General features: G+C 41.8%; 1 protein-coding gene across 2 annotated transcripts in view; it reads left to right on the forward strand.

The window, feature by feature from the left end:
* PLAGL1 (PLAG1 like zinc finger 1) overlaps positions 1-27,875 on the forward strand; it is a 48,385-nt gene that overhangs the window by 9,853 nt on the left and 10,657 nt on the right. Inside the window, exons 2-5 of one of the 2 annotated variants that reach the window (XM_058668230.1) lie at positions 5,735-5,772; positions 13,388-13,453; positions 17,341-17,372; positions 21,438-21,511. The gene's annotated coding sequence lies outside the window, so the exon portion shown is untranslated. The remainder of the gene's footprint in view (positions 1-5,734; positions 5,773-13,387; positions 13,454-17,340; positions 17,373-21,437; positions 21,512-27,875) is intronic. The other variant, XM_058668165.1, reaches the window with a different exon arrangement.

Consider the following 27,875-nt stretch of genomic DNA (forward strand, 5'->3'; position numbering starts at 1 on the left):
AAATCAGAGTAGTACTAAGCCAGAAGAGTTTATATATGAAAATCAATCAATAATATGAGGTTTTTTTAGCTGTGTACTTGAACTCCACGTTATAATTTTTATCAGAATTTCAGACACGTTAAAATGTTTGTGATAGCCTATTTTGAATCTGTTTTATCACAGGAATTGTACTTGGAAACAATGGGAGAGGGCTTTTTGTTTGTAATTGTATACTGTCTAGCATATGCATTCATTTTTATAAGAATTAGCAAAAATTTCCCTGCTCCTGGGGGTTCACAAACTGCTCATTGGTGTGTCTTGGTTTAGTGTGGCATTCTTGCTTAAAAAATGATGTACTTGTTTCCAATCCCTTGGTTGGGAATCCAGCTCTGTCTGATTATATCATTCCTGAGGGAATCTCTATGGTGGGTGTCTGCCGCACTGTAGCTCCACAGACTGAATAGTTTAAACAACAGAAGCTTACGACCTTGAAGCTCTAGTGGTCCAGAGTCTGAACTCAAGGGGTCAGCATGTCCAGTTTGTGATGAGGGGCGCTGCCTCTGGCTGGCAGGTGCCCTTATCATTGTGTCTTCCCATGGCCTTTACTCTCTATGAATCTGAAGAGTGCAATTTCTGCCTCTATAAAAACATCTGTCCTGTTGGATCTCATTAGACTCTGTTAACCCCCTTGATGGTCTAATTGCCAAATATAGTCACACTGGGGATTGGGGTTTTATTAGGGAATTTTAGGGAGGAGAGATTGAGCAGTTCGGACTGCAACAGTGCATGTTCTAGCAATGCATGCAGCAGTATAATGTTGGGGCTCAATAAGAGGCCGCTTAGGGTTCATGCTGCTGTCTCTGATTCCCTGCCATGTATTTAATGAGAAAATTGTTAGTAGTAATGTCAGTAGTTTAACTCCTGCTTGAGATTTTAAGAGCTTGTGTGAAGTAGAGCTTTTGTTAAATCTGTCTGCACTTCTGTGATGTGTGAAGTGTCATACACTTGAAGGATAATGCCTTGTCACACTTAAGACAGCTACAATCTAGAAAATTGCTTGTAAACAGCTAGGGAAAGATGTTCATGGTCTCAGAGGACGTGATTTGGATCCGATGGCTATGCCATTCTCAGTGAGGTTTTAAAACCTATGCTGTATAGGGAAAATGCTGTTTTTTTTTTTTTTTTCTGACATGTGTCTGGTTTTCTCAATACAGATACATGCCTAATCTTTATAATGTTATAGAGCATAAATTTCACTAATGTACTCTAGGGAATCACTGCTCCATAGCAAATTTGAAATCCTTCTCTGGATTTCAGGAACCTATCTGGGGAATAAAATATTCCTTGATTAGGCCCTGACTCTGCTGTTTTAGTTCATTGTTTTAAATGAATGTCTTTAGGAGTCCTTCCTCCCACCACCTTTCTTTAAATACATAAGAAATTAAGATTATGCAGTATCCATGAGGGAACTGAGCACCTCATTCTGCCCACATCCAAAGAAATAAGGGGGCTACAGGTGCATTTCAACTGATGATATGCTTTCCACTTCAACTAACAAGATCATCATAACTGATGACTCATCTTTGACTTCAATGCCACAGGCTCATTCTCAGTGGCAGCACAGTTCTCTCCAAAATGTAAATGGTTTTGCAGTTGTGTCCAGTCTGTGTCCTAGTAAGCAACCCATCTTCTTTTTCTTTTCCTTGGAGCCCAAGTCTCAGATCTACTGTACCGATTTGTTTTCTGGACCTGCCAGTTTTCTGGCTTCTAGAGGAAGGTGTTCTCCTTAATCTGATGGCTCCCCATCATTTTATCCACAGGAAACGATTTAATGGATACATTATCTGTCCCTGCCTGAGGCAATTCAGATTTTTCCTGAGCTAATGATCTTCCAAGCCTTATCTTAACTGTTAGTTGAGAAGTTAGTTCCTCTAACTTTGCCAGATCTGCAATGCCCCAAAACTCTCCATTCCTCTTCGCTTCTTTAAAACTGAGTACTTCATTTATGAGCTCATCTAAGCTCATCACTTTGTAAAGATGCCTTGCCAGAAACAGCCAAAAATATCCAGTACACATGCCAAGCATTTTTGTTTTCTCCCATACTGCAAGTTCCTTAGGTAGGAAATCCACCTCCCAGGGAAATCCGCCATATTTATAACTAGTTTCCACCCTGCTTTCTGACTGCCAAGCCATATTCATATACGTTAAGGTTTTTCTATCTGCTTAAGAATTCCCATGGTTTTAGAACCTGAACTGGTACAAGAGAGGCACCCTACACCCCATCACAACCTTGTGTTTCTCACTCTGGATGGACAAACAGCTAGAGAAGGCTCAAGACAAAGAATGGGTTCCAATGCAGAGCTTCAGGCAGCACTAAGTCAGAACAATCTCTGTGTCTTGAAAGCTGAGGTAGGATATGGTGTGAGCACATGTGTGTCTATCACACTTGATGCCTTTCATGTGGCCTCCCAGGAAGAACTCAGGAGGAAAAATACCCTGCTCACCAAAACTGAACTCCATGTCTTAGCAATTAAAATTCTTACCATTAACTCCCATTTTAATTCTTGTCAGTTTCTGATGTGATTGCTCATAATGAATCTAAATCATCTCTGGGCTTTCTGACCTCACAAGGTAATCAAACTGTGTCATATCTGTCACTGCAATGCTCTTTCTTACCATCATCTAATAGGAATGACTAAGAAGCAATGAGATATTAGCGGCTTGGGATGCGGAGTCCAGATGATCTGAGCTCAAATTCTTCCTCTACAATTTATGAACGATCTGATATTGGAAAAATGGTTTATTCTTCTTCAACTCAAATGTTATTTGTGCAAAGAAGGTAAAACCACCTAATCTTATGTTGTTGAAACAGTAAAATAATTTACACCTTGGAGTCACAACAAAACAAAAAAGCACAGATAAAGCAAAGTATCTTTTTTTCAATTGCAAATAAAAACAGTGATATCCTAAAGAGAAAGTCTGAGGTTTAACAACAGGGAGGCTGACAAAGGAAAAGCAGGTGAATTCTTGGTCTCCTGTGCTGACAGGGTGCTTTGGCGTAATACTGGCTCTTGCTTCTCTCCAAGGGAAGACTTGTTTTTCCCATATCAATCTAGTAATCTCTTGAGCCTCAGTGTCCTGGTTTTTGAGATGAGGATAAGAATTGCTCTAATGACCTTGGTAAGGATCTTTTGATAGAGCTGTAGATATAAGGGTATTAGGATTGGGTTGGAAAGTGGATTGGCTATAAGGAAATGAGTAGTAAAGTTGTTATTCTTGTTCCAAGTTTGGCTGAGGAGAGTGGGTAATGTGAGAACTGGACAGTAATAGAAGTTATGTTTTCTACAAGTTGGGAATGTTGAAACCTGCTCTTATTCTGAACTTGCATCATCAGTGGGAAGGGAGAGGAGGAGAATGCAAGGGAAACTTGCAAGGGAAACATGGAGTTGGCTGTTGGCTCTCAGAGTTGGAAAGATGAAATGCCCTATCCAATAGCTTTGAAGCATGCAGTGAAGGTGTTGGCACGGAGATGTATGTGCAAGTCCTGGAAGCGATAAGACACTTAGTAGAAAACAGTGAAATATGGACAGTGAGTGACCAAAGCGAGAGGAAATGTTGCATGGTTGTTGGGAGATCTTTAGAAGCTGAACAAATGCGAGGGACTAGATGAGTCTGGGAGGGTGTATGCTGAGGCACTTCCAAAGGGTCATAGAAAAAATGGAATTAAATATAGGGATTTATTTTGGTGCAAACTATTGAAATTCCCATTTTTTACTTTATAATAATCATCTTTATAATATAACTTTATAATAATCATTGCACTAAAAAGAGCGCTAAAACAGCAGCCTAACCTGTAGTATTTTGAGGTAGGGTCTTTGGAAAAAATATGAGATCAGGAGGATGGAGCCCTTTTGAATGAGATTAGTGTCCCTGCAAAAGAGGTCGAGAGCTGGCTTGCTGTCCCCACCACGTGAGAGCAAGATAAGAGTCAGCAGTCTGCCACTCAGAAGAAGGACCTCCTGGATGGTGTTGGTGCTGTGATGTTTGATTCCCGGCTCCCAGAACTGTGGGAAATAGATACTGAGCACCACCCAGATCTATTGTACCTTGTCACTTATAGCTGGAACCAGCTACAGTGGGCATAATTAGTTTTTTTTTTTACATCCTAGTATTATAGCTACTATAATCTGGATTAATTAGGTATCTTCCTGTGTGTGCACCCACAGTGGTCTCTGATGCTGAGTACTTCTTTCATTGAAGGCCTTATATTCCTTCTTTGTCAAGGTCTTCCCTAGAAGCTAGAACTTCTGATAAAGTAGAGCCAACCTACCTGTTGAGTGTTTGGCAGTGATGCTGCAGGTCTTTGTAAATGTGTCACATGGGTTCACAGGAGAAAACACCTGGTAATCCCTAGAGATAATGCTGTATCACTAAGCACATAACCCTACAGAAAGCTTTTCTACTAAGTTACTATGAACATTATCTTTGGAGTTTGATGTCTCATTCTGTCTTTAGGCCAATTTTGATGCTTTTATCTACAACCACAATTTTCAGTTCTCCCCTCATCTTCTTGGCCCAGTTGAATGTGCTTTTCAGGAGTAATCATAACTGTATAAATTGCTGCCTGACAGTCCTTAATCATGTTGAAGACAAGCTGTTTGGGGCTGGCAGGAAGTTTACTGTGATATCAAATTTTTCCTATGTATTCCGTCTTTGATTTCCTGATTGTTTCACTTCATTTAATGTTTCAATAATGTATTGTTTCTGTTCTACAAATGATTGTTTTGGGCATTTTCCTTATTCAATTCCTGTATTTAAAGTGAAGTTTACCCATAAATCAGATGACTTGTTGCATGTAGCAATGGATGGTGGCACAAAGCAACTTAATTTTCCTTGAAGGTTTCATTGAAAGACAATATATTTTAGGTGCCAAGAGCCTGGTCCCAGGGGCCAGGATCTGCCATTTGCTAATTTTGTGACCTCAGTTTATTAAATCTTTTTGTGCTAATGGCTCCTCCTGGGTTAAACAGGAATAATACTGGTGCCTATGCCCCAGGGTTATGAGGATTAGATGAGAGTATATTTAAAAAAAAAATACCTGGATGATCCCATGGTAAGAGAAATACTGAAAATACAGCATCCATGAGGTCAGACATTCTAATTACCTTACCTTTCATCTTTGTTTTTTTTGAAGAGCATGGCCTGTGCTATGAGAATAGCATAGAGAAGAAACTTCTTCTCAGATCATTTTTCCTAAAACTTTTTAACACACAAAGGTAAAACTATTTGTTCTGATCTATAGCTGGGCAGTCGTCTCTTTAGGTACAATCCTAGTTTTTTGTAAATAAGTGTTATTTTAGTGTTAAAAATAGATGTGTAAGGTATTTCGGGCAGACAGGGACTGTGCTGAGGTTGAGTGTGTTTATAAAAGGCCACGTGAGGGAGTGTTGTGGTGATGGAACTGTTCCGTGTCTTGACGGTGGTGGATATGCGATCCTACACATGAGCTAAAATTGTGCAGAACTAAATACAGGTACAATTAAACTAGGAAAATCTCAATTGTGGATTGTGTTACTATGAATACACTGGTTGTGATATTGTGCTGTAATTTTGTAGAAGGTTGCTATTGAGGGAAACTATGTAAAGACCATGTCAAGACTGTACATGAAGCTCCAGTGACCTCAAAATGGTTGTTTAAAACTGTACCTGTACCAATTCTATAAAACTAATGAATAATTATTATTTTTGTTTTCAGATTGTTCCTGTCTCATTTGTGCACAGCCTTTGGCTTTTGTAAGTAACATTTTGATATTTTTTAAAAGATTTATTTATTTTTATTGGAAAGGCAGATATACAGAGAGGAGGAGAGACAGAGAGGAACATCTTCCGTCTGATGGCTCACTCCCCAAGTGGCCGAAATGGCTGGAGCTGAGCCCATCCGAAGCCAGGTGCCTCTTGCGGGTCTCCCAGGCGAGTTCAGGGTCCCAATGGCTTGGGCTGTCCTCAACTGCTTTCCCAGGGCATGAGTAGGGAGCTGGATGTCAAGTGGAGCTGCTGGGATTAGAACCGGTGCCCATATGGGATTCCAGCACACTCAAGGCGAGGACTTTAGCCGCTATGCTATCATACTGAGCCCATACATATATATATATATATAATTATATATTATTTATATTATATTATATATTATATATATTATATATAATATATATTATATATATAATAAATAAATCCCCTCCCAACATTTGTCTTCACTGATCAGATTACAGTACATTTTTCAAGGTCCTGGAGCAAAAAGGTAGAGCAAAATGATGTACCATTTACATCTTATCGCTCAAATCTGTTTCATCTATTCTGACTTTTTTATGTAGTTTGTAGTTTGTAGTCCAGGACACGTGTGTCTGCGAGGTGACTTCCTGTCTGGGTTATGATTAGTTGGAGTGAGAGGGCCACCTGCAGAGCTATGGGCTATGCTCCTCCTTCTCCTTTCCTTTCTTTTTTGTAATTATTTAAAAGGCAAACAGAGAAATTTCCATCTGCTGATTCACTCCCCAAGTGCCAACAACAGCTCACCCTGGGCCAGGCCAAAGCCAGAAACCAGGAATTCTGTATGGGTCTCCTTTATGGTTGGCAAGGAGCCAGTTACTTGAGCCATCTTCTGCTTGATCGGAAAGATGGAGTAACTGGAACTGAACGAGGCACTCTGACATGGTATGTGGGTGTCCAAAGTGCTGGCTTACTGCCGTGCCGCAATGGCAACATTTGGCACATTTTTTTGCATCTTTGTTTTTGATTTTAATACACCTATGCACATAAATGTGTATATCATTTTGTGGGAGAATTGAAATATACTAACTTCATATTAAGGGCAGCTTTAAGAATTATTGTGTGAAGATGGCTTTACTTTTCCTCTGACAGTAGTCAAGGAAAAATACTGTTGTAAGGTAATATGCATTCTCTATGTAACAAATCAACATCATTTGTTTATTGTAGTAGTCTTCTAGCTGCTCTGCGTACTTTTCCAGTTTCTCCCCTAGAATTCATTCTCCAAATGGCAGCTAGATAAATTATTGAGAGCCGTAACTCTGCTAGGGTTACTTTTCTACTCTGATGTCTGCGGTGCTTCCTGGTCTTCATTACAGAGCCTTATCAGCTCCTACATGATAGGAGACCCTGTTAACTCAGGCTCCCCTTTACTGACTTTAGCCATACCGGTGTTACTGTTTCTACATCATGTCTTTGTGTTCACCCTTCCCACAAATAGCTGTATGACTGGCTTTCTTATCTCCTTACAATCTTTGTTAAATTATCTTCTCACCCACAGCCTTCCCTATTTTAAGCTGGCATTGTTTCCCCTGCACCACTTTCCTGTCACTTGGTATTCACTGGATTTAGTTCTGATTGCTGTTTGGTAAGCATTTTACTTGTCTGTCTCTCCTTCACCCAAAGGTAGGTTCTACCAGGGGAAGCTGTTTCATGTGTTTTGCTTACCCTGGTGAATTCCTGATAATGGCAGAAAAACAATTAATACAATTAATGAAAAATATTTTAAAATATGTTCATTACAGTTTGACTTCCAAGCTCAGTTTGAAACAGTCAATAAACCATGGAACAGATCAGAAACTAAAAGAGTGCTTAGAAACAAATGTATAGTCTTCATATCAATTTGATGTTGGTTCATTAATTGAACCCCATAGAGTTCTAGATTTCTGTGGTCCATCTCAGTGCTAGGGGGATCATACCACCTAGATCCTGCAAGTTAAATTCTGTGTCCCATCCCTGAAAAGAGACAGCTTTTGTGCTTTTAGAAACAAGTTTTATATTGCTTTGGTTTTTCTTGTGGATAAATAGTAGTTACCCCAAGTGAGCATATGTTATATGAGCCTACACGGGTCTATGTGCTCCATAATTTTAAAATTATATAATTTATAGACTCTGTGAATGGCTTTTTCTGGAAGAAAAATTGAGGGTCTGAAAATACTGCTTAATGTATAAAATTACTAAAAATAATGCTAAAATTAGGCTTTGAGACACTACCTCATTGAAGGGAAGTGTTACAATACACTATTGAACTTAAAAATGCATTGTGAGCACCTATTTAATATAGTTATAATGAAAGAGCTTCAGTGAATGATTACATGCACAATGCACAATAGGTAGGTGTAATGGAAACAGTGTGATATTTGCAGACAAAAAGTTGAATTTAAAGTGTTCACTTGGCTGGTTAGTTCTCATTCACAGGTCTGTTTAGTTCATGTGAGCCCCTTTTTACCTCATCCAAAACACCTTCTCAGATGGTTGTGAGGGAGATGAATCTGAAAATGTTTCTAAACACCTTGTAAATGCTCTCAAAAGATATAGAATGAATTGACAGGAGTAGTCATTTGACATAGACTCTCTTTAAGTAATAGATTTTCTGAGTGCTTTCAAAAGATTATTTGATTTATAGCAACTCAGTTTCCAGAGGAAAATGGATGAATCAGAGTCGTCTATTACACAGGAAGTTGTACTCAGAAGGCTAGCCCTCTTCCACGAGATCCATCATTTTGGAGGAATGGTGGTTTCCAGCATGTTTTAAAAAGAACTCTTGACACACATTTCCATCTCCTTTGGCAGAGAGGACAGAGAGTGGTTAAATGGGATCAGTTAAGTCAGTCAGTCCAGAGCTGAATTTTACTGTCAGGGTTCCTTATTTAACGATCCATACCACCTTTATCACAAGCTGATTTTCCTGTGCAGCTTTGAGTTGTACATTTTCTAATTTCACTTCTGTCCCAACTGAAAAAAACAAGCAAAACCTCTTCTTTGCACCAGAAGATCTGTTAGTTCCCTGTACAAACTGGCACCTTTGGCAATCCAAGGTGAGCATAAGGCTCTAAAGCCAGCCATATCCATGGTCCCTTCCAAGCCCTTAATATGGGCACCGGGGAGGTGGTGTAAAGTGTCGAAGACTGAGCTCCCCATACCTTTCATTCCAGTATTGGTTTTTTCTTTGGGTTTGGTTTGGTTTAGGAGTTTTAAAACTTAACTCATCTCTTCCCCTGTTTACTCAGGATGAGTAATAGAAATGGGGTGGAGCTCAGAGAGCAGAACCCGTTTTTTACAGGTTTCCAAGAAGGTTGTCTTGAGGGAGGGAGCACTCAGAATTAATTGAGTGGCAAATTTGGAAACATTTTAATTGTACTTGTTTGGCTTGGGTAGCAAGTCCGAATAATTCGGTTTTTTTTTTTTTCATGTTCCGCATTGTTCCCCTTTCCTCTGACGTTCCTGTTGCCCACAAATATATGCCCACACAGCTCATTCAAACACTGTCCTGTAGGAGCTTGAGTTGCCTCATGCAATTACAAAGCTAGTTGTGATCTCAGTTGTATTTTGCAACCAGAATTTTCACAAATGAACTCTTTCCTAAAGGTGTGAGATTTTTGCTGGGGACAGCCCTTGGGGGAAGCCCAAGGAACCTCAGTTGTTAGTTCATCATGTCCTAGCTTACTGGGTATGAATAGATGAGCTTTAATATGGTGAACTCAGGAAGAACAGATCTCTAGCCCTACTCCTAAGGCCATGGCACTGTTACATTGAGAATAAAGTTGCCGTATCATATGGGTACCATGACATGAAAGAAATCGCAGACTGGTAAGTGAGACCATCACTTCCAGGATGTGGAAAGAAAGCGAGGGTGAGAGAGAATCTTGTATTTGATGGAATGCCAGGGGGCCCTTGAGGCTCAGCAGGCCCTAGAAGCAGAGGACTTCCCTCAGGGCTTGGTTTTTCCCTCTGACCTTGGATGAACTAGGGAGCAGTATATTATGCTGGGTGATTGTGCCGGCTTGTCATGGTTAGCATTCTGGACTGTCACTGGAATGTAGCAAACGGATGAATTTGAATTGAACCATGAGGTGGTCTGCTGGACCCTCTCCTTGTCTCAAGGAGACCTGTGGCTGTTTGTCTGGGCTGGGCCTAATGAAAGCAATGGAGGGAGAGAGAGAGGTGGGCCTTTGATCTCTTTGTTGCAGCTGCTCCCTGGGAACTAGCTGAAATCAATGCGCTGTTTTCCTGAAGGAATGAATGGCTCTGCCTAACTAGCTTTGTGAAGCCCTGGGGAATTCACTGCCTCTGTTTATTGACAGCTGAAAAGGAGCGCATGGGGCGGAATGGACCTTCTTGTGAAAACCAGGCACAGGGGAAAATTAGACCCCAATTTAACACAGAGGAATTTGGAAATTCACCCCAAAGGAGACGGGAGTTTCTCATGCTTACATTAGAATGACTCAAGTTTGGGGCTGGTGTGTAATGAACAATGGAGGTTTGGTCACAACTATGTTATAAGTAGGAATATGGTATGCAAATGCTGAGAAGTTGATTCAACACCCCTCTTTTTAACACTGAAGTGCAGAAAGAAATATTTAATATATTCAAGTGATTCTTTTAAATTTTGCTTTAAAGAAAAAATATTTGAAAACAAAGATGAGATTTCTAAACATCTGTCATTCAGTTATGTTTCAAAACATCTTTGAACTTGGGATCCTAAATTCTGCTCTTGCCAGTGACTCTTATTTTTCTGGACTGTGTGCCTCACATGAGAATACTACTACAATAATATGATGTTTTTAAAGTTTAAATTCCTGGTGTGTTATAAGTGGGAGTTCATGTCAAATGTAAACAAAACTGGCTAATAGACTAAGATAGTGTCTGAAATTACAACAGTTCATAAGTCCTATAACTACCACCTTCACTTTTAGAACGCAGAACAGAAAGTCTTGAGTTTGTGACAAGAAAGTATCAGTATCCATTCTTTAACAGATCCCCTCTCTTGCTTGATTTCCCAGGAAGAATTTATGGCCTCTTCCTTTGGCCCCCAGACCATTGTGCATACCTCAATTATAGCACTTAACACATTGCCCCTTAGCTCTTTATGTAGGTGTATTTGCGTAGCTGGAAGGGAAGCAGCTGTGGTGTATTAATTTTTATATCTAGCAGAGCTCTTGGCTCAGCAAATGCTGAGTGAATGGGGATTGATGGCTCCCTGAACATTCCTTTGAATGTGATTGCTTATCCAGACTTCAGGGACAAATACTAAATTTTAGGAAAGCCTGATTAATCTTGTTGTTACCTGGCTGGTGCTGTTGCTTTTTAAAAATCCTTTCACTGTGTAGAATTGCACTTGTCTGCTCTGGCCATCCCATCAGCTTCGAAAAGGGGCCAGACGAGGCACAAGAGGTGGTGGCGTTGTCCTTTTTAGAGCCAGTCTCTTGGCTCTATTATTCTTTCCTGACTGGAAAGCCTCATTGTGATGAAGATGAAAAGTCTCTAGTGTAGAATTTTGTAGACACCCACTTCCCCAGATTCAGCAATGGAGGTTGGTTACAGCTTCCAGATGACATGATTGAATTCACTGAATGTTAAATAATGCAAAACAAAACATCCTCTGACCATATTTTTAACCAGATTTACTACCACTGAATTCATGGGTCCCTTATCAAAAGCAGTAAACAAACACCTTTCCTTGTCTGTGAAAAGTGGAAGGAAGATTTTGATTCTCAAAGTTTGGCTGCTCTGGTTTCTGAGGCCCCGGGACAAACCCAATTTCTGAGCTGTTCCCAAATTACGATTTATTTCTTTTCTTCAGAGAATAGTGTCAAGTTTTCTAAGAGTCAAGACTTTAAAATGGGGTTGAGATTAGACCTGTGAGGGGTGATCCAAATAATTAGTGGAATAAAATTTCTTTTGGTGCAAAACAAAACTTACATCCATGCATTTGAAGAGGTTGGCAAAAAGTTTATGGGAAATGACATGCTGTAATAAAACTGCACGAATTTTAAAACTTTGCAGCAAAATAATTTTTTAAAAAATCTGTTTCCCACAAACTTTTTGAAGTACCTACAACATTAAGACTCCATGTTTACATGTGTGTTGAACTCTTAAGATACCAGAACTAACTTTTTGAAGTACCTACAACATTAAGACTCCATGTTTACATGTGTGTTGAACTCTTAAGATACCAGAACCTTTCCGCTTAGGGTAACTTCCTATTCATCCAGATTGGCCAAGGAAAGCAGCTCTGTAACGACTTGGTTCATCATTGAAAATGACACAACTTGCTTACCACTGGTTGAAGTGCAAAAGAGTCTATCTTGAAATGTGAAATTATTTCGTGTTAAATAATGTAGAAGTTGTATGTAAGGTCAAGTGTTACTGTTATAAAGATCTTCTGTGATAATTGGATATCTAGTCATTTGCAGTTAATCACTCATGAATTAGTAAGACTGTTAATTAGTATGTTTCAAGTACTTTACATGTTTTCTTGTCAACATTGTCATGTTAGGGTTACATCCTTCCATGAGACATTTTCAGCAAAAAAACACCTCAAAAAGAAACAAAATTTCTGGCTTATCTCATACCTAAGTTATTATGGCTCTAATAGTAGCAGGATTCACATTAATATGGGTCTGCTATTTTGCAATAACAACAAAAAACACAGCCTTCTCAGTCAGAGCATAAATATAGCCCGCCCCAGAAGAAATGGCTGTGTACGCTCAATGCTCAAATATTCACCAATTGGATTAGACTAGAATTTATAACTGAGAAGGTAATGGTGGGTGGGTGGGTTTGAATTATTACTGATTTGCTTTTTGTCTTCAGTCTTTTAGTGAAGAAATATATTTAACCCCATTTTCAGTGTTGTCTTCCCTATACTTGTTGTCCCTGACCCTTCCCTATCTCAAGGTGAATAATGGAGTGCTTACTGTCAATAGGTTCTCTGTGGAACCTATCCTTATCGATGAAGTATTGCCCTTGGGGGAAAAAAAAAAGAGTTGATCAGAGCTTGGATGTTCTCCTTCTTGTTCGTTTCTTTGCTCCTTCCCTACCTGCGTCATGCCTCGCCCTGCTCAGGGTGCATTTCCTTTTCCCGGTAGTGTTCTTCATAGTTCATTCTTAACAAGGTTGATTACTTTCTAACTTTTGCTTGAGTTGTGAGGTGTTTATGCTTGATGTCTTTGAAAAAAAATAATTGCAAATATGCACATATTTCTCAGACACGACGTTCAACAGCTGACTCTCATCGACTCCTAACCATCCTCAGAACGATCTTGAGCTGTGAGGTATATCAACATCTCCGGTAGAGGTGGGGTAAGGGTTTCTAGGTGGTTCCAGATAGCACCAAGATTTGAATTGGAACCTTCTGGGAGCAGAGAGCTGCTCTTTAAGCACATCACTCTCCTCTGAAGGACTTACATGTGTGCCTTTGAGATGCTGGGATACAGCACTGATGGATGTGGAAGGGGTCAGGTTTTTTTGCCGTGGCATCCCCATGCTACACATACACATATATGAATACACACACAGTGTCATTGGGATTCTCCCATATGCTTTCTTTTTTGTTGACCCTAGGTTTTTGTTTCCCTTCTAGGCTTTCCCTCCATCCGAAGTGGTTCTGCTGCTCACTGCACCTAAAACCCGTCGGTTCCTCGCTTAGGTATGTGTGTCCTCTATCTGAGTCCACTTGTCTCTCCCATGGTTGGTCATGACTCTCTCCTCCATTAAAGCCCATGCCAAAACCCTCTATCTGCCTATTCCACAGCAGAAAGCAGTGGAAGAGGGAGGCAGGGCAGGAAGGCATCAAGTTCCAGAAAACACCTGCTGTTCATGGATTTGAATTTAAGGGACTTTTTTGGAAGGTGGGCACACAGGAGATAGGATTGGGAGGGAAAGGTTGAGAATTTATGAAAGCCTATTATTTTGTTCTTAAATCAGTACTATACTCTAGTGATTATCATTGAAATAATGGGTGTTATCATTAGAAATAATGGGTATTGTGCATTTGATTTTTATTCATCATGACTTGCTTACTAGACACTGCATGATTGCCTTTCATTTAAAAACATGATTTTGAACTGTTGCATTGCAAAACTAAAAAACACCAGGAAAAACAAATCAAGGTTCTTATGTGTTTCGAGTCAGATCTATTAAGTAACATATAACTATAAAAACATCTAAATCCTTCTAACATTGTAGCATGGAGTCATTCTCAACTTGCATATGTTCTCTCCAGGTTTCCTAAGGTTGTGAAATAGGTATGTCAGTAAGCCCAGTGTTTATCTGAAGGAATCTGTGGTCGACAGGCTCTTCACTACATATCAGGAGTTTTTGATTTCATATATTCCACCGACTATGTAGAGATGATTCTTTTTTGTTGCATTTTATTTTGAATTTTTGGGTACAATTTCATATAGACTTGGATTCCCCCTCAAATTCCCCCCTCCCAACAGATGTTCCCCATGTTGCTACAACAGTAAAGTTTTTCATACGGAGTCATAATTTCAGAGATGATGATTCTTTTTACCGTCCATTCCAAGGTAATGATTCCTAATTCCAGTTTAAGTTTCCTACCTCACGTTTTCAGCCGTTTTCCCACAGCACCTGTTCACTCGTCATTTAGTTCCATCCCTCCAGACTGCAACCTTCCCCTTGTATTGCAGCTTCAATGCTAATTCTTGCTCAGCAGTAACTCTTGGCCCCTGGCCACAGTTTGCGAAACATCCTTGGCTGCCACGCTACTTTTTTGCAGCCCAGTCTTCCTACTAAGTTTTTTCCCTAATTACTTTATAGATAAACCACATCCCAGATTGTTCTGTGATCTTAAAGCTGATTTCCAGTCACCTCAGCTGAAGAGCATTAGGTGTGCAAGTTTGAACTGTTTTCCAAATGATTCTGATTGAAACATGTCTGCTTGCTCCACTGACTTATTCAAAATGCGAAGTTAGGCAAACTCCAGAAATGCAGGGATCATTTCACTGTTCTTTGGAGTAACTTCCTGGCACCCATAAGACCAGTTTATGCCAGGACCATTTGTAATTGTTTTTGATGATTGAGCTGGATGTTGTCAGTGAAGGCACAGCAAAAAGGACTGAACTACTACTTCAGAATTTAGGAATGTTTCAAATGCATGAGAAACCAAATGGTGCACAACTATGTAGGAGATAAAACTGTCACGATGATACACGTTAAAGAAGGGTGATGGAAGTGAATCAGTCATTTGTATTCTCTCTTTGGTCTTTGGAAATCAGTCACTAATGTTTCCTAACTGAGATCTTCCTGCTGGGTCAGGATTTCTCTGGGCGCTAAACTCCTGGGCCAGAAACTTGTCTTTGTGTTTCCATCTGTACCTATGCAGCGTATCCTCTTATAACAGTCCTGCAGGTTGGATAGGCATCTGTGGGTTTATGGGGGAGGAGATGTGAGGTCATAACATTTCAAGTAGCAGAGCTAGCACCCCCAACCTAGAATTAGATGTCCCCAGATACTGTAACACCCCACACAAAAGTCTTTCCTCCACACTGTGGGGGAATTCTCTTATTTGGTTAGTTCTTTAACTGTCAGAACCCCACCTAGTATGTAGTATGCCTGCCACATAGTGGAATGGAACAAAAGTCATTATCCTTCCATTCTCAGGAAAGTTATGATCTAAGAAATGGCTTTAAAATTTCTTTACTTTCCATCTCCATGAATGGAGAAAATGAAGTTAGGGGATTATAACATAGGAGAGTGTTAGGTATTAATGTCATCAAAATCAGTAAATTAAATTTTATTCAATGTTTAAAATGCTGGAAATGATGCGTGTTTTTACTAAAACAAAGCATTTTGTGGGGGATAACAATCTATTAGAAGGGGTTCATACAACTTACATACAGTCACCATGTTGACTGGAACTATATAAAGATCATAATTAGGTTGTTTCCCCAAAATGCTTCTCATTTGTCCCATATATTCAACTCTAAGGGTGTAAGAGTGTTGTGTTAATTATGATTTGGGGAAAAATTAGAACTCTCTAAATAGTTTTATAGAGAAGTTACAGAGTTCAGTTACATTTATTTTTGTACATAATCTTTGCTTTTTGTTTTGTTTTGGGAATTTCTGTTTACCCATGTTAATGTGTAAAATTGATAAGTTGGGGGCATAATCTGCCTGCTGTCTGAGGTCTTGTCCTGCAAGAAGCAGAGACAACTTGCTTTGGGGATTAAAAACTTTCCCTGTTGCTGAGACAGATCTCTTAATTGCAGTTTATTAGAAACAAATGAGACCACTGAGGAGTTCCAAACACTCAAGTGTCAGGAATGTATTCACAGTGTTGGAAGACTCCTGTGACAGCAGCATTGTCATTAGGTTGAAGGGAAGTTGATCCCAAATCAAATAGGAGGACCAGCACATGATCCAGTCTTCAGCATGTGAAAATACACTGGCCTGCTAGAAACCCAGTTCTTCACTGAGATGGCAATGGGTTAGAAGGAAGGCAAAAGAAAATTCAATTTTGGCCAATAAAGTGGACCAATTCTCCATTCTCTCATACCCCTCCTCACCTCCACCAAGCGTTGGGGCATCAGAGCTTGGACATTAGCTGCCTCTCGGTGGTTGCCCATGCTTAGGTGTGGACTGGGGAGGGTCATTTGAGTGCTCCATGATGGATCAATCCCAGTCTCTCTCTTCCCTTCTTGGATTCATCTGTCTGTAGTGACAAGGGAAAGAAATACTCACAGAGAGGCTGGACCCTTGGGAGACCAAGGAGTGGCCCCACTCTGGACTTGCCCTGTTCTCCAAATCTCTGTTTGTTCTGTAGCTTCCATGTTCCCAGTATGAATTCTTGGGTTACCATTTAACAAAACACATATAACCACAGCAGGGATGGATGGTGGGGGCAGCATTAGGCATCAGACTCTTGGGTGCCATCTAGGGTGTTCCTCCTACGGAGAGCTCCTCTCCCAGACCATCAGTTCTTTGGATGTGGCCCAGGTCCTTCAAATTTAGTGGTGTGGCTGTTTTCAGCCTCTGGATGCTATGCTGACCAGAGGTCTCTGCATTCAAAGTTTTAATCTCTGGCCTTGGTCGCAACTATCTCAATCCTCTTTAGTTCCCATCAAGGCCTTTTATGAGCCTCTTCAGCTGCAGAACTGATGTAGAATTTGCTTGGAGGACATGATTGACCTCAAAATCTGATCTCTTGTAGCTATTAGTGCCCCCAAGGACCCACCATGATTGCCATGTCTATGAGTCAACACATCTATCATGAGGATTTATGTCTTTCTGTTAGGGTGGGAATCTCCCCTCCTCCAAAGCACCTCTGTTTCTAGCACACCTTCATTCCCATCTGCAAAACCCACAGCCCCTGTCTCAGTGTGTTGGCCTGGAATACACATTCAGGCTGGGAATACAGTGGGGTCCTGGCCCCCAAGACTGCAGCAACCCTGGCCTCTCTTTCCTTTTCCAAGTAATTCTCCCCACCACCCCGCCTTTTTCCCCCTTCATTTGTTTGTTTGTTTTTAGCAATTCAGAGTTTAGAGATAACCTTGTTTGCCTCTCCCTTTCTAGGTGTTTGCATAGGAATCAGAGGTGTTAATCTTGTGAGTACATTGTTTCCTTCCTTCCTTCTCTAACTGCCCCAGGGCTCTAAAGCTAGGGCCTGCCCCAGGTCCCAGCAGTGCTCTGGGCCTCTCCGGTTCTCTGTTCTCTGCTGCGAATGAGTGGGAGCTTTTTGTGCAAAACAAACGGATGCTAGTCCTCACGGTTGTGGCTGCTCTTCCAGCACTGTCAGAGTTCCGCCTCAGAGAGAGGCATCCCACAGAGACTCACTGCTCCAGGGGAGACCTGCAAAGAAAATTTGCTTCAGCAGTTCACCGTAGCTTTCTTCAGCTCTCAGCCTCATCTAGTCAACGGGAAGGCAGATTTCTTCACCGCTTCTGGGTGCAACCCTTTTCCATGACATGGGTCATTGAGTCTGAAGGTTTCCGTGTCACCTGGAAGGTGTGGTGCTGCTCACCTTCTCTGTATCGTAGCAGCAGTCTTTCAAAGAGTTGCAGCTGTCTGCCTCAAGGCAAGGGAGAGAGGCTGAAAACCTCTTGCCCTGTACTGTGGGCCTTGCAAGCAGGAACCCACCCCCATGCAGCTGTCTTCTCAAGGGCTCCCTGTCCACTGCCCTATGGACCAGAGCAGTGCAAGGGCACCCACCGGCCCCACTGCCTCCGCTGCCCAGGGTTGGCAGGGAGCTCCTTTTTCTTCCTGAGCCCTGGGCCCAGAGTAAGAGCAAAAGGGTGGAGAGGAGATCTTCATGCCACCCTGTTATCCAGCCTCTCCCCTTTCCCTTCCCTGCTCCAGAAGTTTCGCAGAATTTTCTCATAACACTTGGATGTTAACCAAGATGAACGTCTTCAAGCTGCGTCTGCCTTTGATTGAGCTGAAATATAGGGACAGCAGTTATAAAACCTGCCCCCAGCTGCCCATCAGCCAGGAAGGGCCTTTGTTGGGAGGACAAGGTGGGATTCTGAAGCTGTGTTGCCATGCTGATATGGAAGCTGTTGTAAGGGTGAAACATCACCCAAAGTGTAGGCAACCATGGGAAGTAAGAGGAGGAAATCAATTTTGGGAGACCATAAGCTCACAGAATAGGTTAACCAATATAGTAGGAGTGTCTGACTTTAAAAAGGTTACAATGTGAGGGGGTTGACTTTGAAATCATACATTCTGGGCACACAGCACAGTTTCATCTGGTTGTGGGAGCATGGACAAAGTAATGTATCATCTAAGCCTTAGTTTCTTTCAAAGTAAAATACAGTTGGCACTCCCTCACATATGTTGATGGAGGGTGTTAACCCAAGTGCTTTAAACCATGGTTATTACCCGGTAAACACCTGAGAGCTGAAGACTGCTGTTGCATGATGATACTATGAATTGACACAGATGTGCTGGAGGAGGAGCTGGGCTGGAGGGCTGGAGTGTGAAACCTGTGCTTTAGACTTTGGGAGCATGGTGAAATACCACGCTGTCCCCAGTATGGGAGAAAATGAGACACATTTGTTGGGAATTTGAATGAAAGCTGACCATTGAAGAGAAAGACTGGGAGGTTTCTGACGTCAAGAAATAGTTGAAACCTTGGGTTGTCAATGAGTCTTCCAGGTATTGTATATAATGGGAGAGGGGTGAGGGCCAGGTGCTAGACCCACAAATCTATTCAAACTCCCCATCATCTTTAGCAGTGTGCCCCTCTGTGGCATCTTTTAAATGGCATTGTTATTTGGAAGTGACTCTGAATGCTCCAGTTAGGTTGTCCAATTCAAAGATACCACCATCTCCTTGCTCACCAAGACCCACTCTCCTGAAATAAGGTTTAGTGATTGGGAATCTACCAAACTGGGTGAGCTCCTTCCATCCAGAATAAAAGTCCTCAAAAGACAAAATAGATTTGAGAGGCTTTTAAAGCAAGCTTTGTACATCTTCCATCTAGAGGCTTTTTCCATAGAAATCCAGGGCAGACTTTTCAGTGTTTTGGGTTTGTTACCCAGTTATTTCTATTCAGATCATTAGCAATAATAGTAAGTAATACAATCATAAAGAAGTCAGTTTGAGGAATTTTTCTGAGTAAAACCAGGAGGAGCTGGAAGTGAAGCGGCTGGAGCTGGAAGGAAATCCCTTTGTTCAGAGTTTCAGTGCAGGCTCAGTAGGCGGCTAACCCAATTCATGAACCAAGAAAAAGACTTGTTCCTGAAAGCTATTCTCCAAACTAAATGCCTAGAAAAACATACTCATGAGAGCAAAATGGGTTCTAGAAAGCATACACTCTAGATTCAAGAATCTTTTTTTTTTTTGGTCAATGGATGGTTTCCAAAAATGTTTTCCTGTTCATTAAAAACAAGTAATCTGTTTACCATTTGCCAGTCTCCATTGATTAAAAAATGTGCTTTTTTTAATTCCTATTGATACTCTGGAACACAAAACATTAAAGATTTTTCGATTTTAATTTCCCCCACATACTTCCCTGAAAAACAAAATGACAACATTTTTCTCTGCCTTTGGAACTTAAATTCTGACCCAAAAAGCAGTTGGCAGGTAACATGCTGTCAAAGTGCACTGTGTTATTATTTTCCCTGTCATGGCTATCTTAAATGGCCAATAAGTGCATGTGCCTTCTTCCCCTGGCTGGGCCTATTAGGCCCTTGGTGGCATTGTGAGCTGTTTGCCCTAATAGCAGATGGGATGCATAGGACTGCACTTCCTCCTGCCAGACCTCTCTTCTTTCACTAGGACTATTGCTGTATTGAACAGCTTCAGAGTAAGTTCCTGGGTGAGCCCTCAGAGGCCACAGAGCATTGTTGAATGCCGAAGAGAGTCGCTTTCTCTTAGTGATCATTTGAATACATGGACAATGCAGCTCAACTGCTCCCCTGCCTGGTTTGCGTACCTCCTGGTCCCTGTACCCTTTCCTGTGAAGCAGGGGAGAGAGTCCCTGCCTCTCTGAACACATAGGTTTGTGTTGTTTGTTGACAAGATAGGCAGGTGCAAAGGGAAAAATCCTCCACAAGAACTAGATTTTTTTTTTGCTTTAACATTTTCAAAAGCTCTCAAAAAAAATTAATACATGCCTCTGGAGACCACCCAATTAAACCTCCACAACAAATGGTGAGCACTTAGAGAGGAAATGGACCATGAAGATGATTTGTGAAATGTTCATAGATGCAAAACAAGGAATACATTGAAAACCAATTCTCTGAATGGTTCCAATAGATAGCCAGCTCATCTCAGCTTTTTCTTCAGTTGTAATAGGGTATCTTAAAACTTTAGATAAAAATGACCTTACTTTTTCCCTTCTTAAAAAAAATGTTCTGATAAAAAGTAAGTGGGCATAGCTTTTTTAATTGCAATTTGTTTTGTTTGATATTAGATTTAACTCTGTACTGGTTAAGAAAGTCCTGAAAAGCTCTCCTCTTAAGAGGAGCAGTTGATTGGAATAGTCTTAGCTGGAAGATGTCAAGTTTATAATTAATTAGTGAGCAGAGATGATAGTTTCCAAATACCTGCTATTTCAGCCATATAAAGCTGACCATAGACTTGGCCCTGAAGAACTGGCTGAAAACATAAATTCCTGGAGCTCAAATCATGCAGTTTGCTTGCCCTGTGGCCTACAAATCTATATTTTTAAAAGGTTTCCCTGCTACTTCAGTGCATAGCTAGGTTTAGTAACCATTCAAATAAATATTCAGTTTAGAGACTATAGAAGTATATCAAACTTGTTGAGAATGAGTGCCAACTGGTTGCTGTTGACTTTCCGTTTATAATCTGTTTCAGGTTCTGTTACTGTTGGTTTAAAACAACACGATTTCATCTGAGTGATGTTTTGAATATCTCCTGTAAGCAATTTTATATGTTGTGTTTGTTTTTACTTGCAGAAAGCAGGGAAAAACTTGAGAGTTCTAATCCAGTTGCAAGTAGGACAAAGGAGATGACATTGAGTGAAATCATCTGTTAAAATGCATAATGGAGTGGTGGAGCACTGTCACCATGTGTGTGTTTTATGTGTGTGCGTGTGTGTGTGTTGTATGTGTGCACATGCATGCGCACGCTTCAAGAGGAACTCAGGTTATAGCAAAATGGGGGCTAGCGTTTCATTCATTGAAGATGTGCAAGGTCTCTTACAGGTTGGAATCTTCAGACCCACTTGTGGGAAGACACCGCACCTGCCTTGCAGCTGACGTGTCCTGTCAACCAGTAGGTGTGCATGCTTTTAAATGATTTGTACTTGGTCAGTGTGTTAATAATTGCTTGGAAACATGTAGCAAAGTTAGTTATGAACGTAATGGTGGTTTGAGGTCCTTCCAAAAAAGTGGAAAACAAGTGCTTTCCCCCCTCAGCAAGAAAATGCCTTAGAGCAGGATTCTCGTGGCCTTTGGTAAGTTGTTGGTACACTGTACGTTTTAGGGAATCTGATGCAAGGAGCACCTGTCAGTGACAGCTGCTGTTCCGTACTCCACCATACCTGCAGACCCATGACATTTTCTGCTGATGACCATGTCAGTTGGAAAGCTTGAAAGTGTACCTGACTACATACCTTGCTTGTTTCATAAGAAATGTGCCAAGGGTTGTCTTGCTTTGTGGAAGTTGGTGACTGATGAGCCTGAGGCTGAGCACATCCCACATGCACTAGAGAATCGTGTCTGAATTTGAAGGCTGTGTGTGGCCTGAGTGGAGGAAAAGCTATTGCTGAAGTTCATGGCTCATGCAGCCAGCGTGGCTTAGGAGGGTGGCAAGGGAGAGGCAGAAAGAGCACGAGGCATCCATACGTCATCATTAGTGATGGGTGCTAGAGGACACTGACATTTTTGGGGGTGGCACTTGGTATATGCTAGGCACTTTGTGGTATATTATATATATATTAGTTGCAGGGTTTTTTTTTTTTTAAATCAGGGCCTATGTGAAATGAACCAAGCCTTAGTCTCTTTATCAAGTAGGGATAATGATGCCTTTTTCCTATCCTGTAAGACTGTGAGATGGAAATTATTAGACCAAAATGGCATGAAATGGCTTTATGAGCCAACTGTTACATACTGAAGTATGACATTGTTACTCAGTATCATTTTAATTTGTACAATTGAAATTGTGCTTCGATGGAACCAGCATATCTCCTAGGACATGGGGCAAGCACTAGCAATTCTGACTAGATTTGGGAGTTGTAGGGGGCGGGAGGAGGTAGGGAAGGTTGCATAATATCTAGTGTGGGGAATTCTGGGTGTAAGACCCTGGAATGTGGCTGCCAGTATTTCCTGGGAAGTTCACAGGCTACAAGCAAATAGGGGAGGGGGTGGGAGCAGCCCAGCCGGCAGTGTCTACTATCTCAGGAGCTGAATGGACAAGCCCAAGCAGGATGGACAGTATAACGGTCAGGCAAGCCGAGGAGGAAGCACAACTTGAGACTTTTTGCTACAGACCACTGAGAAGGAGTGGCAAGCATGCATGGGGGGAGATTGGCGCTCATTGTGAGCAAGGTGCCTGGCGTCCAGGGCGGGAGGAGCATTGGGCCGCACTGTGATTCCGCCTGTGGATGGACTGGGGGATGGACCACACATGTGGATTCCAAGGACAGCTACTTAGCGAGTTCACATTCCTCCCTTCATTGAACTGGGTATGATTGTAATGGTTTGTTAAACAAACAAAAGGCCTGAGGGCTGTGAATGGGGGGAGAAAAGACTTAAGGTGGAAAGAAGAGGCCCTGCTTGCTAGTATTCCACTCGGTTTCAGTTCCTCCACCCCCTTATTTCCTTAATAGTCATCTCACCCTTTCAGAGAGGCCAGTGTAGCAACCAGGAAAATCGCCTTGTCTCTTCAGAGCCACACTGTTTCAAAGTGGAAGCCATTTAAAATTTTTAAAAAAACAAGATAATTGTAAAGAGTCAGGGAAATTATCTATTTAAAATGAAGTATTCTGGAGGAAATATTTGCTTTGTGGCATTTGATTTGTTGGATGGGACATGGGAGGGCATTTAAGCTTGGTGCAGTCACTTTGTTGAATAAAATAAGGCCTATAGCTGGGATGGAAAACGCCAGGCTGGTAGGCTGTGGATAGAACACAGCCCTCAAAATCATTTGATATGGTCCTGCCACGGCATCTATAAGCAGGATTCAAAATTCAGTACATCTGTGGCAGGCTCATTTTTAAGTTGGTAATTTTGTATGGCCCCTGAAGGAGGTTATCAACATTCAAGTGGGTCTGGGCAGAAGGCTCATAGAGACCTTTCATGCCATTTTTCGTCTAATAATTTCCATCTCACAGTCCTATGGGATAGGAAAAAGGCATCATTATCCCCACTTGATAGGTAAAGAGACTAAGATAAAGCCCTTGACTGTGGCCCGAGAGAACAGTGGACAACCGGGGGTTCAAAGAGCCCCTGGGAGCAGGTGCAGCGGTTTCACAGCTCTCGCTGCATGGTCGCTAAAGTTCTGGAGACTCTCCTGATGGGAAAATGTAAACAGTCAACATTGTCCTGGTCAACATGCCCATCACATCTAAGTCCAGGGTAGTCGTATTTGGTCTTGGGTCATGTATGTGAATGGAACCATTCAGGCTTTCAGAGCAGCGTCTTTTAATCAACTGTTTCCTCTCCACAACCCAGTCCTCCATGGGTCAGGAGAAGTGGTGTCCTGTAGCCTTCCTTCTCTCTGTAGTACGATCTGTGGCCCAGAGGACCTCACTTCCCTATGGCATAAACCCACTTTCTGCCACCCAGTGCATTGTATGGTCTCTTCCACAGTCCCTCCCCCGAGACACTCCTGTACACCACCACCCTCGGCCAGACCACTTTGCACCACTCAGGCCTCAGAACTTCCTTCCCTGTGTTCTTTCCTCTGCCCCCTCTCTTTTGCCCACTTAGGGCATAGGTGATCATTATCAGCGTTGAGAAAGCACACATACTCAGAAACAAACATGTGTTTTGTTGTTTGTAGTCCCACTACCCGGTCATGCCCTGGTGCCATGGTCTGTGCCTCTAGGCCTTTCTCTGTGAGTTTGATCCAACCAGTACACTTTCATCCTGGTTGGCCTTTGTAAGAACTCCCAGCCTTCAAGGTTCCCACAAGTGATTTCAATCTACAGGTCTAGCTTCCCATTGTCGGTGTGACTAGCATGGTTTTCATGGTTTTCTTTCTTTTCACAATTAAGAGCTTATACCTTCACTACTTCCTGGCAAGAAATCAGGCTTTCTTTCCCCTAGAATGGTGACCTTCTTGGGACAATAGGTCCTGCTGCTAATTAGAGTTGTTTCCTCTGTGCCCTGCATTGAGAGTCTCAAGCAGAGAGATCACTACTGTCAGCTATTGGAGCAGACCCTAACGGAGTGTCATTGAGGGTTTACAGGGAGGGAGCAGGGGGATCTGTATTCGGCTGTCACAAAGGAAGCATCCCCGTCCTTGATTTTAATGATTACAAAATCCCCCTCCTAATATCAGAGGCTTTTGTTTGGATTTGGGAGGCAAAGAGGAATGGAGACCCTGACCATGCTTCAATACTGCCAGGCTGCCTCAGAGCTTCATTAATCAATGGTTACCTTCAAACCTGAGAGCCAGCCCTGGCCTTGCCACTTGCCTCTCTGGACGCACTTGACTGTTTCGCACCTTCATGGCCATGTACCTGGCTCTTCTGGAATGCTGCTATCTGACAGTAGGGACAGCTCCATTTCCTTTTGGGGAGAGCAGAGGGAACCAGAAGGGACACGGGTCTTCAAGGTACCACCTTCCCACTTTTCTCCTTGAGGGTTTGCCGCTTGGTACTCTGTGGGGTCCTAAGCTGCCCCAGTTCCCTGCTCCCAGGCTGTGCAATGAGGAGGGGGAGGTTGGGTGACTGAGAGATGAGCTCCATCTGTGGTGTTGGATCTGCCTTCCTGTCAGAGGTATCCTCTCTCCCAGGCAGTTTTCTTCTCAGATTTCTGTGGCTCTGAGGTTCATATTCATCAGTGTGACCCTTTCCAATGGCTTCTTAGGGTTTCTCCCCCATTCTCCTTTGTGCTGTTTTTTATTGGCCTCCTCTGCTTTTCTCTCCCCATCTCTCTCTCCCTTTACCTCAATGGAGATATGGAGTTGCTGGCCAGCCTTTAAGGTGCTATCTGCCATCTACTTCACAAATTATAACAGAAGACCCTGGAGGTGGCATTGTGGCACAATGGGTTACGTCCCTATTTGCAACATATTCTATATAGGAGCACTAATTCGAGTTCCAACTGCTTCTCCCCTAATCCAGCTCCTTGCTGAAGGCCCTGGAAAGGCAGCAGATGATGGTGGTCCAACTGCCTGGGTCCATGCCATCCATGGGGGAGAGCTAGATTGAGGTCTGGACTCCTGGTTTTAGCTTGATCCAGCACTGGACATGACAGACATTTGAGGAGTAGAAGGCAGAAGATATATCTCTGTCATTTCTGCCTTCCAAATAAATAAACTTTTCATTTTTTTTTAACACTCTGATCTGTAAAAATTCCACCTTCTAGTAGCTTAAGCAATCAAAAGGTTGTCTTGTTTGTTTTTGGTGTTTTCTTTTAAGCACTTGGGGGTCTAGTTTGTATAATCACCATCCAGAAATTATGTAGGTATCAAGTTTTTTGGATACAAGTGTATTTTTCACCTGGGTTATTTTTCATTACCATAAACCTGTAACTGCACTATCTCACTCAAAAGGAAATAGGGGGAATGTAGAGGAGGAAGGTGCCTCTGTCCTTAGACTCTGAAGCTGAGCGTCCCCACAAGCCTTCCAGTATCACTCCCTCAGTGTGCTGATTATCCTGACTGTGGTTTAGCTGCATCCTGCTGTAAAGCAAGCAGATGCCTCCTTCCCTCCAGGGTTAGCTTCTTAACCATTCTGGAAAGAAAAAAAAAACCACTGATCTTGATCGAGGCTGGTCATGTGAGCTTACCTACACGATGTGAGTCCACCCAGGAAGAGCTCAGAGTAACTTTGACCCAGAGAAAGGAAGTTGAGAATAGCACCCCTTTCCTTGAAGTCAAAGAGTATCAGTGTCCTTTGGCCCAGGAGAGCACCTAGCAACTGCCTACTGTAGCTCTTGCTGGCCTGAATGTCTGTTAGGCACCGTTGAACCTAAGATGTCTAACACTGAACCCCTAACTCCAATATTTTTGTTGGAGTTTTCTGCTAAGTATGATTGCTGTTTCCCCCTCTGCCATTACTGTCACCATTTCCCTGTAACTCAAATCCTAATGTTACAGGTCTGCTTCCACAGTATAACTTACACCTGCTCTCTTCTCTGTCTGTAGGTCTGCTGAGACAGGGTAGGAGTGTAAGTGGTGTCACGGCCCCAAGTCTTGCCATTCTCCATGTTGCATCCCTTTGCCAGCATCACAAAATATCATCTAATGACAAGTTCATTGCTTAACATGAGTTGTTGCGTGTTCATCCTTTCTCTGGTGGCTTAGTACCTCTTAATTTTACATGACTCATTAAGGCCAAGTCATGATATATACATTTCTTGCATATCCCAGCCCTATTGAAATACTCATTTAACAAGTGCTCCTAAATTGATTCATTTTTCCAGTTCTAAATTATCACTTCCTGGTTGAATACCTGGCAAACTTGAACTTGAACTCCCTGAAATCTTTCTAAAACTCCCAAACAGAATGATCAATCTCCAGACAAGACCATTCAACCCACAACTGTCTCGATTTTTATTCATTCTTTTGTTTGATTACTTTTTATTAATGTGTAAGTCACCAAAAAGTAATTTAATTGAATCAGCTGACTCCTAAGGAAGATAATCTCTGAATACATGTGTTCTTATCCATGATTCCAGTCTTCTATGCTGTCCATTCGGTTGGGCATTTCTTAGATATCATTGTTTAGTAGCTAATACATATGGTATTATGAATTAGATTTATATCTGCTGGCAATTAGGAATGCAACCGATTTGTGATTCTTTGCCAAAATTCCTAATTATGTTCTTCTGCATGTAAATTCTTCTAGGTTTTCTATGTAGATAATTTTGTATCCTTTTATTTCTGCTTATTGCCTTATTGTACAACTCATGACTTCTGGTACAATAACAGAATGGTTAATAGAAGCAGCAGTAATAGGTAACTTTGTCAAGCAATGTAGACAGTAAACTCTGTTTTGTTCACTTAAAAATCCTCTTTCACTGCACTTCTTAACCACTTAACCTATAAATGATTTTGCTTTAAAATAATTTTTTATGTTGTGCTCATTGAGTTATGAAAGTTGACTTCCTGGTGGTAAATCACTGTGATCATTAGGTGTAGCCAACCTGAAAAACATAGGCATCCTGAAAGTAAGCCACCCTGTCCAATGTGAAGGTGTCTACGCCTCATCAGTGTGATTGTTAAAACTCTAGATTCTCAGATATGGCCCTGGTAAGGCTGGTACCTGAAACAGTCCCAAGGATCTTGCCTGGGTCTCAGCCCTTTTGTCAGTTGTTCTCCTATTAAGCAAAAACCCTGTTCTTTTAGGGATCTCCTTCTTCCCTTTCTGGCATATTAATGATGCTTGTTTTTCAGATTTTCCCCTCTCTAAAGAGTCTCTGTTTTCCCTCTGAAATGCTTTGGTGTCAGTTTTTTTCTCACGGCTGATT

Source organism: Ochotona princeps, chromosome 1 (genome assembly GCF_030435755.1).
Source record: "Ochotona princeps isolate mOchPri1 chromosome 1, mOchPri1.hap1, whole genome shotgun sequence".
Taxonomy (NCBI): Eukaryota; Metazoa; Chordata; class Mammalia; order Lagomorpha; family Ochotonidae; genus Ochotona; species Ochotona princeps.